Here is a 15,526-nt window from a genome sequence, read left to right on the forward strand (position 1 = left end):
GTTTTGCATGTCGATGTGTATGATTTTGCATTATTATTGTTATAGACATAAATTGCACTTATTTAACTTTTCTTAAACTCTTAGTATAGATCACCAATTCACATGTATGCACCTCCATCCAAAATCAATAAAAAACAGTTCAATATCCTATTTGAATTTACTCCAAATCAATAAAAAAATCGAATCGAACCAAATATAATTATAAATAATAATTAATGATAATCTTGAACCCCACACCTGATACCAATTTTAGTAAACCCACTACCCATTTCTCTCTCCATTCATCATGTCATGTCTTTACCTATAACTAGATTTTTAACTCCCGCATTCCGGGTAATATTTTCAACTATATTATCATATTTATAGAGTTCTCAATTCATTTATTATATATTAAAAATAATTTTTTATAAATGAGTTTGAGTATGCATCTAACACTCATTCGTTATACTTTGTAAGAATATAGTTATTTGTAAGGTGCTAGGAAGTTAAAAATTATTAAAACACGAAGAATTATCAATATTTTATATAATTAAAATAAATTCATAAATTTTATAGTTTTTTTTTAAATAAAATTGATAAAATTTTAGTATTCAAATTCTTCATTTTCTAATTTTCCGCATCCTTCCCATTTCTTACTTTTATGGTTATCATTTAAATTATTGATTTCAACGTACTTTAGAAGTTTATTTTCTAAAAACTAACTAATAAAATTAAAATTCTATTATTATTAAGTATATATTATAGGTAATGTTACAAACCTTTGAAATCTTATCATTAAATCACTATAATAAAAATGGATTTTCATGACTCTAAAAAAAAATGTCATTATCACATTCCTTGACTCTTTTTTTTAGTCTTTGAAACGATCATCAAGGAAATATATAGATGACACATTAAAAATCAGTCGTTATTGATTGTTTCATGACTTTTCAATTCAATCAACCATAATCATTTGTTGATATTTATTACCTATCATGATAATATTTTTTTATGACAATTTATCATTCCCAATAAACATCTCAAAAGTTGACATTTTCTGTCAATTAAACATATATATTGACAATAAAAACTTGTCACAAAAATATTAATAATGTCACATTATAATGTCAACAATGCCTTAATTATGACACTTTCTAAATGTCATTGGATTGTCAACAAATGCTTTTAATCATGGATAACCATTTACATGTATCCCTGTTATTATACCTATAGCTCATCCAATTTTGACACAAAATATGTACATAAATATAAATATGAACTTTCATATATAACAATGAAGTTTGTAATACTATAAGAAAAAGACGATCTTCCGATGCTAAAAACAACCATCGGGAGTACAATCGTCGGGAGATACAATGCCTCCGGACGTCGTACAACAATCGTCGGGCGTAATGCATAACTCCCGACGGGCTAATTAACTGTCAGGAGTTATGCATAACTCTTGACAGGTCTTTCTCATCGTCAAGAGATACGTGCATATCTCCCGACGAGTAATATTAAGTATCAGGAGTGTTGGATTTTATGTTCTAAAACTTGTGGATTGTAAACAATAAATCTTATTTTGAAAATTCAATAAAGTTGTTATTGAATATATATGAATTACTTATTTCATTTTAGAAATAAATCCAATAAACTAAAAATATTTATGACTATTACATGAGTACTTGAACTTTATGTGGAGACATAAGAGTAGATCAGGTTCGAGTAAATAGTCAAAATGATTTATAGTACACGAATAAGGTTGGGTGTCTTATTCTGGTAACACTATCGGATACGGCCCACTCTGTAGTTGTTACAAGGAGTTGTAAAGTGCTACAGACGAAGTGATCCTAATTCGTACATGTGATGACATGAGGAGTGGAGACGTTCTATGCAATGAGTTTGTATAAGATCGAACCACGAAATGAGTCATTTTTACTTTATAACGTTGTTTAATGTTTAAAGACTGACTATTACACAACGATGACCTAGGTAACTTAACCTGAATCCTCAGCTAACTATAAACTCCTGTTTATTCGAGATTATCCTTAGATTTGCATAGGTGAGGGTTGGCTCAATAGTGCTGGCTCAATCAGCCTCCCATTTCAGGGGTAAGACCGGGTAGATAGTTGGGGACATAAAGTGCAAGATGGAATTCACTCCTACCCACTTTTAGGGATAGTAGAAAGGTTGTTCCCTTAAGTGCTAACTCCGGGTCTTGAACAAGAGGCCCCACTCTCTCATTGATCCGAGAGAAATTTGGTTTGATGATCGAATCACAAACATATTGTTCATTAAATGAACAGTAGAACTTAAGGAACAAGAAGTAATCTCGGAGGTAAAACAGCCATTTGACCCAGTCGTTATTACGAACAACCTGTGAAGGGTTAACTTATTAATCATGGTTATATCGAATGCCACAATATATCTACAGTGAGGAGAGTGCAACTCTGGGCTTTAGTAGAGTGACCCAGTAGTTAATGAATGAGTGTTAATTTGGTGTAAAGAGTTTAACTAATTAATCTCGGATCGTTGGAGTCCATGATCTGTAGGTCCACGAGGTTCTCCTACTAGCTCACAAATGGATTAGCCTTAGAATAGCATGATAAGTTGATTTGAAACGTTCAGATTAGAATTCAGGGAATTAGTAATTATATATGATATAATTACGCTTTTAATTTTGAAAATAAACAAAATTGGGGAATCAATTAATATTTAAATATGATTTAGATATTAAATTCATGAATAGAGATTCATGGTAGTGAAAATGGTGATTAATTAATTTAATATTTGATGTTTAATTAATTATTAATCATTAATTTTATTAGAAAAAATAATTATTGAATGAATTTTTTAAGATTAATAAAAAAAATTTGAAAATTGAATTTGAAAATAAAAATCAAAATTGAAAATTAGTTTCAATTTTGTTTTTTGAAATTTAAAAATCAAATAAATAAAAAAGGAGAAATTGGAAAAATCCACTTTGTGGGATTTTTCCACTCACCATTAACTAAGCTCCTTAATCATGTTTTCACTAACAAAATTGAGAGTAGGAGATGTTAAACATGCAAGGAACCAATTTCATGATATTCATGCAATAGAACTCAGAATGTCTGAGTGAAAAAGGCATGCAATTGTTGTTGAAATTGTTGAGATTCTTTAGAGTTTGAAGAAGGTCTTCAACCTTAGAAAACCAGAACCTCCTCTCTTTTGTTCCCTAATTCGAGCTTATTTTGAGTCCCACAACTCAATCTAAGGCACTTAGAGGATAGTAGGGAAGACCTTGTGGTGAATCACAACAAGATTTAGAGAAGATTTGCAGTTGGAATCGTGATTCAAGAAGTTCTTCAAAGGTTAGTAATGAAACCCTCTTTTGAACTTATGAGCATGTTGAATTTGAAGCCAAAATTAATGAATTAGAATGCATAATGATCTTGTTTTCTTCTGTTGTATGTTTCTATCTCTAACAACTGGTATCAGAGCATCATTTAAGCATTCAATTTGGTTTAATTTTGGCTTGGTGGGTATTTTTTTATAAGATATATGAAAATTGTGAACTGATATTTTTTTTGAGTTTTGGCATTAAAATTTGATTCCTGTAATTGGCTCTTGATTGATGAGCTTAAATGTGTGCTCAAGAGTCTATAATTTATTTGGAGTCATTAGAGTTAAAATTGAGATGTAATTGAAGAAAGAAGTGAAGAAGGTCGAGCTGCTGCAAATTCCAGTGGAGCTTCTATCCAGCCAGCGTTGCAACACTGTTCTTGAGCATTGCAGCGCTGCTCATGTTACTGCTCAGTTTTTGAAGAACATTTGCAACGTCGCAATGCTAGGGTGAGAGCATTACAATGCTACTCACCCCAGCCTAGCATGCACGCTTCAACCCAAACTGGCGATCCAACTGAACCGGTCCGACCGGTTTGGGTCAAGAAGGTCCAGTCTGACCTGATTCAGCCCAGTTCAGCCACTTTTGAAGGTTTAGAGGTCCGGTTTAGGGTGGTTCGAGCGATCCAGAAACGTTTTGGAGCCACTTTTTGCTGTTTTTGTAATAGTTAGGCCTTTTGTTTGCTTAAAAATGCCAAAACTAAAACCATATCAGTATGTGTTTAATTATTTATGCATGTGATGTATGTTATAATTAAATAAATCTTGTATATGCATAAATTATGCCATGTAGATTTAAAATCTCACCATAGGAAGCATGTTACATGTATTGAAAGTATGTTATAAAGTGTTATAATATATAGTATGCATGTTTAGGGTTTCTTTTATTTAATATAAGTGTTATATTAAATATTGAATGTCTTTGATATTTGTTGTGGATGCTTAGCATGTCTAAAATTTTGTAAGTTGTAATAAAATTTGGTTAGATATTTAAAATCCATAACAAAGAACAGTTATATGCTCATGTAGGTTAACCACTTGTTTTAATAGTTAAAATAGGTCGTTATCTTGTAAAACTAGGGTTACAAACTCAACCGGTATATAATCCTGTCTAAGGCTGGGGGTATTTAAGTTGACGGTCTACGGAACACCTCCTACCTGGGGATTATAGCCGAATAATTTAGCGTTGTTAACCAGTTTTATGAGCAATATGTGTGTGGTGTGAGGTTTTAAAACTAGTTTATCACCTAGACATCGTAGGTTAAATCCAAATATAAACGTTATACTTGGATAAACACCTAAGCTTAGGTTGTTTAAATTAGCCGGAACAAACCTAAGTAAAGAATATACCTAAACAAATTGTTAGGACACTTCATTGGAAGTTTAATATCATATATGATATGTTATTAGAATACTTCAGTGGGAATTTAGAATGCTTCAGTGAGAGATTAATAACATATATGATATGTCATTTTTAGCTCTCACATCCCTAATAGTTCACAATCTCGATCCATGTCTCGCTTCGTGTCACCCTAGGAGTGACCTCCATATGGAAAAGGAGTACATGAATCGAAATTATGGTGAATATGGGAAGTTATTCACAGCAAAATCAAAAGTAATATTTTGATTTTCATTCTCACGTCCTAAGAGTTTCACACCATGAGATCCATGTCTCACTTCGTGTCACCTTGAGAATGACCTCCATTCGAAAAGTGTTTGCATGAGTCAATATCAAGATGAATGAGGGAAAGTTGTTCAATATAAAATCAAATATACGATATGTTGATTTCAATTCTCACGTCCTTAGTAAATTTACACTGTGAGATTCATATGATGCTTCGTGTCACCCTGGGAGTGACCTCCATTCAGAATGAGAGAAAGTATGGATATGATTAGTGGCACCTGAATCTATTATCCAGGTATTTTATTGTTATCCACTAAGCATGTTTCGATGACAAGTAAATCATATTTACTCTATCGTTCGATTTTTTGCATTCTTATCTATATAGTTCAAAACTTTAGATGAGTTGGGAGATAGAGAACAATCCTTTGTTAAAACTTGTTTTGAATCATCTTTTGCTAGTAATTTGCATGTTGAATTGTGATTACTGTTAACTAAAGCAGAAGTGAGTATTATAGAAGAATTTGACATGCTAAAATTTTAAACAAATTCTATTTAGTAAAATGCAACTAAATCCATATCAAGTTTTAGCAAAAAAGTAATAATGTACCTATAATCATTATTTATTTGCAATGATACTATTGTGAGTCAGAATAAGTGCTACCGAGGGGCAGTCAAATACTCCTTCACTAAAGCAAGACTTTCTTGACTAAATACTATCTCCAGGCTAACTCTTATTTCTATAGTTATTCAGTTATCGTTTTCGGTAATAAATTACTAACACTTAGTAATTCTGTAAGTGTAATCCTCCATTTTCAGACTTCAAAGGTCAACCCCAACGATGCTACTGAATTGGAGAGTCAAGGTTGGGAATGGACCTAAGAAATCCTATCTATTTCTGGATTTTAGTTGTTCAAAGTCCTATGTCACAACCCTCCGAGGGGATAACCCTTGTTAAATGACTAGCAAGAGCCACCTAAAGTTAACCAGCAGGCGCAACATAGGAATTTCACGATCCAAACCAACGGAAGAGACCACGAGACACATTGACACATATCCTTCACCCACTTACTATGAACTACTTCCCTTATTCACTTTGATCTTGATCCATACAAACATTTCCGAATGGAGGTTACTCCAGGGTGACACAAAGAGTCATATGAATCACAATGTGAACTTTCTAGAGACGTGAGAGTTGAAATTAATATATCATATATTTGATTTTACAATGAACAACTTCCTCTATTCACTTAGATCTTGATTCATCCAAACACTTTCCAAATGGAGAGTGCTATTGACACTTCAATTGCAGCAAATTAATGGCCTAGGGGTCTGGATTGAGAAGATCCATCTCCTACTTCTTCAAAGATTAGATTTCCCCATTGAGAGATTTTAATTTCTATTTTTTTTAAAATTTTATTCTTAATTAATTCAAAATTTCAAAAATCAATTTCTCAAATTGAATTAAATTTGAAAATTAATTTGATTTTAATTAATAAAACAATAATTTAATATCAAATATTAAATTAATCAAACACCTAATTTTAAACATGAATCCTATTCATGTTATTAATACTTAAATCAATATTTAAATATTATAATCTCTCCAATTTCGTTTAATTTCGTTAATTATATCAAATATAATTATACAAACCCTAATTTGAATTTGAATAATTCAAACTCAAATCCTAATTTACAATTTGAACACTTCAAATTGAAACCCTAAACTCAATTTGAACATTTCAATTTGAAATTCAATTTGAACACTTCAAATTGAAATCATTTCAAGTTCACTCAATTTACTAATCCAAGGTGTTTATGTTTTACAAGCTAGTAGAGGGACCTTATGGACCTACAGATCATGAGCTCCAACGATTTAAGATTAATTGGCTAAAACTTTTTAGACCGAATTTATCAATACTCGTTAACTACCGAGTCACACATTATAGCTCGATATTTTCACTCTCCTCACTATAGATATATTTGTGTCCACTTGATTTAACCATAATAAGTAAAATGACCCTTCATAGGTTGTTCGTAATAACGGCTGGATCAATATGTTGTTTTACCCTCGAAATTACATCTTGCTCTTTAAGTTCCACTGATCCTTTAATGAACAATTGGTTTGTGATGCAATCACTAAACTGGATCCCTCTCGAACTAATGAGAGGGTGAGACCACTTATTCAAGACCTGAATTCATTACTTAAGAGAACAACCTTTCTCCTATCCCTAAATTGGGAAGACGTGAATTCCATCTTACACCTTATATCCTCAACTATCTACTCGGTCTTACCCCTGAAATGGAAGGTTATTGAGCTGGCGCTGTTGAGCCAACCCTCACCTATGCAAATCTAACGATAATCTGGAATAAACATGAATTCATAGTTAGCTCAAGATTAAGATCGAATTACCTAGGTCATCTATGCGAAATAGTCTATCTTTAAACAATAAACAATATTATAAAGTAATAGTGACTTATTTCTTGATTCGATCTTATGCAAACTCATTGCAGAGAACGCCCTCACTACTCATGTAAATACATGAATGAATCAGGATCACTTTGTTTGTAGTACCTTACAACAAATTGTAACAACTACAAAGTGGGCCACATCAGATAGTGTTACAAGAATAAGACACCCAACTTTATTCGTATACTATAAACCGTTTTGGCTATTTACTCGAACTTGATCCATCTTTATGTCTCCACATACAGTTCAAGTATTTATCTATTAGCCATGAATTTTAGTTTATTGGATATAGTCTTTACAAGTGTAATTTATATATTCAATAACAACTTTATTGAAGAAATGTTGAATAACATCTTTGTTGATAATAGAATATGTTTAACTTTAAAAACTGTGAGTTTTAGGACATACCACCCAACAACAACTTCCTCCCCTTAATTCTCTCTCAACCAGAACATGAGTTTGTTCAGTTTTGACGAATGCTCATCTTCTTCCTCTAGCTTCCCAAGAGAAATTGGTTTTAGTTTTCTCTTGTTGGAACTCATAGAGAAAAAACTCTTCTTCTTCATCCTCCTCTCAATCTTCTCCCTCTTTTAAAAAGATTTCAGAGCCCACACCTCCGGAAATTCTCAACCCCTACAGAAAATAGAGAAGGCTCTCTTTTGGTGGTGTTCTCATTGGAGATTATTTGGTTTATGATTGATCGTGACTGGAGAGAATAGAAAATTCGTGAAGACTGTGAAATCTTCAAGGGTAAAACTTTGTTTAGCCCTAATTTCATTTTCTCTTCTAAACGCATACTATATCATTTATAGTCATTCACAGTTCCTTTAAGTTTGCTTTCTTAAGGCTTGATAGGCTTCTCCAATGGGTGTTGAACCTACACGTATAAGCATACTACTTAGTATTTACATTAGCCTTCCTTTTAGGCCTACTCAATAAAAATCAAGCTCACATGCCAAACCATCACATTGTGCCTCCTACTATTCACTTTGAGGGTTGGACACTTAGCCAATTTGGAGGGCTTTACTGCCAAAAGAATGCACCCTTTGATTGCCCACACTCCCCACACAGAAAAATTTTGGAGCATCAAACTCTAGATTCAATTTCAACAATTCATAACTAAATTTTCAGAATTCATCTCAGGAAACTTCCTTCTACAAATTCGTTTATAATTGTATTAAAAACATTACCTTAAAATTTTAGTTCAAAATTTCCCGTCGTTTGATCTGGAGATTTAAACCTTCATCATTGGCCACAATTCAAGCAGCTACCTGCTTGTTCAACAATTTTCAGTTCAAACTTCAAAAATATATAACTCGAATTGCAGGCTCATCTTAAAAGTTTCATTCTACAAAGTTGTTTATAATTGAGTTGAAAATATTACCTCAAATTTTTAGCTAAAAAATCTTCATGATTCGTCCTAGAGCTTCAATTCTTCACTGATGGCTCAGATTCACCTGAGAAACGAACCCTTCGTTCTTATTTTGCTCCTCCAGCCTTATTCCGACGAGTTTTCCCTCCAAAAGCATAACCAAAGAAAGTAGACACATAGAGCTTTTGAGTGCCACTGAAATTATGCAAATATCCCGAATAACCTGTCTAAACCGTTCAAATGAATTTAGCCTTTCTTCTTATGCTACCGCCAACCACTTACATGAAATCTCCTTGGACCACTTAGCCCACTAATGAAGATTAAGGGATGAGATTCAAAAAATATTTCCTTTAAATTTTATATCCTAATGTAGTATTTAATAATATACTTGATGGGTGTAACATTTTTCTTTTGAAAGAAAAATTCTTAATTTCCCACTTTCTCTATTTTGGGAATTCCAACAAATTTTGTTTTACATTTGAGTTAATCTCTCTCCTAAGTATAGTTAACCTACATTCAAAATTTCTCACTAACTCGTGTTTGATTCCTTATCTCCAAGCCCATTACGTGAGCTCCATCCTTAGCCAACATTTAGTGAAATTCAGCCGATCAATTCACCCTTCATTCACTTTGCCACCTAGGTCATCTACCACATCATGGCTTCCTTCTTTCTTCTATAATTCCTAAGACATGATTCCATCATAGCTCATTAAAAGACATCACATTACCTACTCTTACTTAAAGTAATTAGGGTTCTGGTTTTATAAATTCCTCCCCCTAAAAGAAATTTCGTCCTCGAAATTTACCTGAATATCAACTAAAAAGTTGAGAATATCTCTGCTTTACTTGTTACTCGGGCTCCCAGGTTGCCTCCTCAATGCCATGTATATTCCATAGCATTTTCACTAGAGGTATCATCTTGTTCCTGAGTACCTGTTCCTTTCTCTCTAGAATCTCAATCGGTCCTTTTTCGTATGACAAATTCTCTTTGAGCTGAACTGGTTATTATCTTAACACATGCGTAGAATCAGTCACATACTTCCTCAACATCGACACATGGAATACGTCATGAGTAGAAGCTAGTTCTGAAGGTTGCTGTAATCTATAAGATGCAGGGCCAACTTGTTCCATAATTTCATAGAGTTCTATGTATCGAGGACATAACTTACCTTTTTTTTCCAAACCCGAGAATTCCTTTCCACGGAGGTAATCGAAGAAATACCTGATCTCCGACCTCGATTTCTAGTTCTCTTCTTCGCTTATCAGCATAACTTTCCTGTCTATCTCAAGCGACTTTTAGGTTATCCCTAATAAGCTTTACATTCTCAGAGGTTTGCTAAACTAATTTTAGACCCAATAACTTCCGTTCTCCAACTTCATTCCAACATACAGGGGTTCTACAAGGCCAACCATACAACGCTTCTTATGGAGCCATTCCGATGCTTGAATGAGAATTGTTATTGTACGTGAATTCAATCAATGACAACTGCATATCCCAACTACCTTTGAACTGCAACACATAGGCTCTTAACATATTTTCCAGTGCCTGAATCGTCCTCTCCAATTGTCCACCTGTCTGCTGATGAAAAACCGTACTGAATTGTAACCTAGTATCCATAGCCTTCTGCAGACTAGGCCAAAACTTGAAGTAAACCTCGAGTCTCGATCAGACACTATCGACACTAGGACTCCGTACTGATTGACTATTCTGTCTACATAAATCTTAGCTAGACGGTCCAGCGTAAAGGTAACTTTTGTTGGGTTTTATGTCCTAAAACTCGTGGTATGTAAACAATGGAACTTATTCTGATAATTCAATAAAGGTGTTATTGAATAGATCTATTGCTTTAATAGAAATCCAATAAACCTAAAAGTCCCTTGACTATTGGATGAGTACTTGAACTTTATGTGGAGACATAAAGGTGGATCATATTTGAGTAACTAGTCAAAATGATCTAAAGTACATGGATAAGGTTGGATACCTTATTCTGGTAACACTATTGGATGCGGCATGCTCTGTAGTTGTTATAAAGAGTTGTAAAATGCTACAAACGAAGTGATCCTAATTCGTTCATGTTGGACATGAGGAGTGGAGGTGTCCTTGTGCAAAAGAGTTTGTACAAGATCGGACCACGAAATGAGTCACTTTTACTTTATAACGTTGTTTACTGTTTAAGCTCACTATTTCAAAGCGATGACCTAGGTAACTTGACCTTAATCCTGAGCTAACTATGAACTCCTGTTTATCTGGGATTGCCCTTAGATTTGCATAGGTGAGGATTGAATCAATAGCGCCGGCTCAATATGATTGCAAATTCAGGAGTAAGACTGGATAGATAGCTGAGGACATAGGACGCAAGAGGGAATTCACTCCTACTCGCTTTAGGGATAGTAGAGAAGTTGTTCCCTTATGTGCTGATTATGGGGCTTGAACAATGGATCCCACCCTCTCATTTGGCATGAGAGAGACTCGGTTTTTTCATTGGATCACAAAATAATTATTTATTAGAGGATCAGTGGGGACTTAAGGAACAAAAGGTAATTTCGGGGGTAAAACAGAGATTTGACCCATCGTTATTGCGAACAACCTATGAAGGGTTAACTTACTAATCATGGTTATATCGAATGGACATAATATATCTACAGTGAGGGGAGTTCAACTATGGGCTTTAGTGGAGTAACCCATTAGTTAACGAATGGGGGTTAGATCAGTCTAATGAGTTTAGTCGATTAATCTCGAATTGTTGGAGCTCATGTAGGTCCATGAAGTCCCCTTACTAGCTCGGAAATGGATTAGCTCTAGAGTAGTGTGATAAGTTAATTTGAAACGTTCAAATTAGAAACGGAAATTGGAGAAAATATATTTAAATATGATTTAAATATATGAAGATGAATTTGTGTAAAAATTAATTTAATATTAGATATTAAATTAATTAGAATTATTTAAATTGTTTAAATAATTATTTATTAATTTTATTAGAAAATTAATTTTTGAAATTAATTTTTAAAATTAATAAATTTTGATTTTAGAAATAAAACATGATTTCAAAATCAAAATGGATTTTGGAAATGGAAAATTACACAAAATTAAAAATGGGTTTTTTCAAGTCATCTTCAAAGTAGCTTACAAGGAACCTGCCTTCTCCTTTGGTTTACTCCAAGCATGAGCTGCATTCCATGTAGCATATCTCTTTGCATGATAGTCTACAATATATTGAAGAGATTAGAGTGAAGAATGGGAGGAGAACCGACTGAATTTTTGCTGAAAAATTTGGATAAAGAAGATGTTCTTCAATGGGTTCTGTTCAGTGAGCTTTTTCCATATTCCCTTTGATTCCAGCTTATTTTGAGTTCCACAACTCAATCTAGAGCACCAAGAGGATAGTAGGAAAGATCTTATGGTGGTCTACACAAGATTTCGGAGGATTTTGCAGCTGGAAATGGAGATTTCGTTGGTTTGGCCAAGGTATGTTTATGAAACCCTTTATACTTTGTTTTTAACATGTTTCTTTTCAACCAAAATTAATGAATTAGAATGCTTATGGGATTTCTTCCGCTGTGTGTTGGTGTCAATCCAACAATTGGTATCAGAGCATCTTATAAGCATTCAATTCGGATTAATTCTGGTTTGGTGGGTGTTTTGTATGAAAATATGAAACCATTGTAATGATATGGTTTTCTGAGATTTGGCCTTTAATTTCATTTTGATTTTCTATTTAAATTTTTAATTGGCTCTTGTTTGATGAGCTTTAATGTCTTCCCAAAAGTCTGTAATATATTTGGAGTCATTAGAGTTGAAATTAAGCTGTAATTTGAAGAAACAAGCGAAGGGGACGAGTTGCAGATTCCAGACGATCAGCCTCTGTTCATATCATCATTAAGCTTCTGTAGCTAAACGATCGTTTAGCTTCATGCGTTAAACGATATGAAGGAAAAGCTAAATGATCATCTAGCTTCGGGCATTAATCGTTTAGGTGTTGTGCACTAGACGATCGTCTACCTCTAAAGCTAAGTGATGCATTGTTTTGCTATGCGATGACACTACACGATCGTGTAGCTTCGGGTGGGATCTAAGCGATGAGGCGAAGAGCTATGCGATGGCGCTGAGCGATCGCTTTCACGATCGTTTACCTTTGATCAGGAGCTAAGCGATGCGGCAAAGAGCTATGCGATGGCGCTGAGCGATCACTTACACAATCGTTTACCTATGAGCGACAGCTGAGTGATGCGTCGGTTGCTATACGATAGCACTAGGCGATCACTTACCTTGGGAGCACACTAAACGATCAAGACGCGGTGCTAAACTATGGAGCTATGCGATAGTGTTTGACACTAAGCGATCGTGTAGCATCCTCCGGCGCTAGACGATGGCACTATACAATAGAAGACGAACACTATACGATCGTGTAGCTTTGTTAAACGATAGGCATTGGTTGCTAAATGATCAAGCAAACACTAAACGATCAAGCCAATTTCATGACGATGGTCGTCATTGCTAAATGATCAGACTTGGCGAGATTTTGAATGAGAGCAAGAGAAGCCAGTTCGACCAGTTCTCTTAAGGTTTGGTCTAGTTCAGCTTCAAATGGTTTGTGGTTGGTCCGGTTCAGACAGTTCGGGTTTGGTTCAAGCGGTTTTGGAGTGATTCGAGCAGTGTTGAAGCTGTTTTTGTAATAGTTAGGCTTTTGTTTGCTTGTTTTTGCCAAAACTAAAACCATATCAATACATGTTTAATTATTTAAGCATGGGATGTATGTTATAATTAAATAAATCTTGTATGTGCATATAGTATGTCATTTAGATTTAAAATCCCACCATAGGAAGCATGCAACATGTATTGAAAGTATGTTATAATTTGTTATAATATATAGTATGCATGTTAAGGTTTCTTGTATTTAATATAAGTGTTATATTAGATATTGAATGCCTGTATGTTGTGGATGTTTAGCATGTCTAAGTTTTATAAGTTGTTATAAAATTAGGTTAGACATTTAAAATTCATAATGAAGAACAGTTGCATACTCACGTAGGTTAACTACTTATTTTAATTAGTTAAAATAAGTCGTTAAACTTGTAAAACTAGGGTTACAAACTCAACCGGTATATAATCCTGTCGAAGGTTGGGGGTATTTAAGTTAATGGTCTACGGAACACCTTCTACCTGGGGATTATGGCCAAATAATTAAGCGTTGGTAACCAGTTTTATGAGTATTTGTGAGCGATGTGAGGTAATAAAAGCGTTTATCAACTAGACGTCGTAGGTTTAAGTCCATTTATAAGAGTTATACATGGATAAACCACATTGACTTTGGGTTATTTTTTATTTAGCCGGAAAAGAACCTAAGTATAATATTACCCAAACATTAGAACTCTTCAATGGTAGTGAATAACTTTTATATGATAGAGTTATTAGAAAACTTCAGGGGGAAATTAATAACATACTCAGTATGTTATTCTTAGCTCTCATGTCCCTAAGAGTTCATTGTCTAAATTTAAGCGGTACTTCGTGTCACCCTAGAAGTAACCTCCCTTCGGAGAGTATTTTTTAGCTTAAATTTAGACTTTGGTGAATAAAGGGAAGTTGTTCGAACAGAAATCAAGTGTATGATTTTGTGTCACCCTGGGAGTGACCTCCCTACGGAGAGCGGATGTATGTGTCAATACCAAGGTGAACGGAGGAAGTAGTTCATAGTAAGTGGGTGAAGGAAATGTGTCAACATATCCTACGGTATCCTTCATTAGTCTGAACCGTGAGATTCTTATGTTGCACCTGCTAGTTAGCTTTAAGCGACCCTTTGCTAGTCGTTTAATGATGGCTATCCCCACGAAGGGTTGTAACATAGGATTCGGAACAACCCAAGCTTCAGTAAAATGAATAGGGTTTTATAGTTCTGTCTTGGGTATTGTTTTCTATTTTCAGAGCGATACTCATCCGTTCTATAAGATTCGAAAATGACAGGTCTACACTTAAAGAATTATTAAGTGTTAATAATGTCTGACCAAAAGTGGTACCTAAATGACTATTGGAATATGAGTTATTCTGGAGGTAGTATTTAATCAAGAATATCTTGATGTAGTATCATTGCAAAAGAATAATCTTGGGTAAATTATTAAAATTGCTAAAACTTGATTGGATATAAAATTTCAAAATGACAAGTTCATTAATACAAATGTTGGCGTCAAATAAATTTACTGGGGATAATTATAAGAATTAGAAATCAAATTTGAACACGATACTTGTGATAGACAATTTGTGGTTTGTCTTAACTGAGGACTGTCCTTCTATTCCTAGCTCTAACACAAATCAAAATGTTCGGGATGTATATGATAAATGGGTCAAGGCTAATGATATAGCTCATACTTATATCCTCGCCAGCTTATCTGATGTGTTGACAAAAGAAGTATGAGGATATGAGTACTGCCAAAGAGATTATGGAATCTCTGTGAGGGATGCCATTAAGTACGTTTACAATAGTCGCATCAAAGTGGGGACCAATGTTTGTGAACATGTCCTAGACATGATGGTCCACTTTAATATGATAGAAGCAAACGGTGCTGTCATGGACGAGAGAAGTCAAGTTGGTTTTATTCTAGAATCTCTTCTGAAGAGTTTTCTACAATTTTGAATGCTTTAATGAATAAAATTTGACTACTCTTCTCAATAAGCTACAGGCTTACCAGACAATGTTGAGAACAAAGT

This window comes from Benincasa hispida, chromosome 8 (genome assembly GCF_027475165.1).
Source record: "Benincasa hispida cultivar pf3 chromosome 8, pf3_genome.v1.1, whole genome shotgun sequence".
In the NCBI taxonomy this organism is placed as follows: Eukaryota; Viridiplantae; Streptophyta; class Magnoliopsida; order Cucurbitales; family Cucurbitaceae; genus Benincasa; species Benincasa hispida.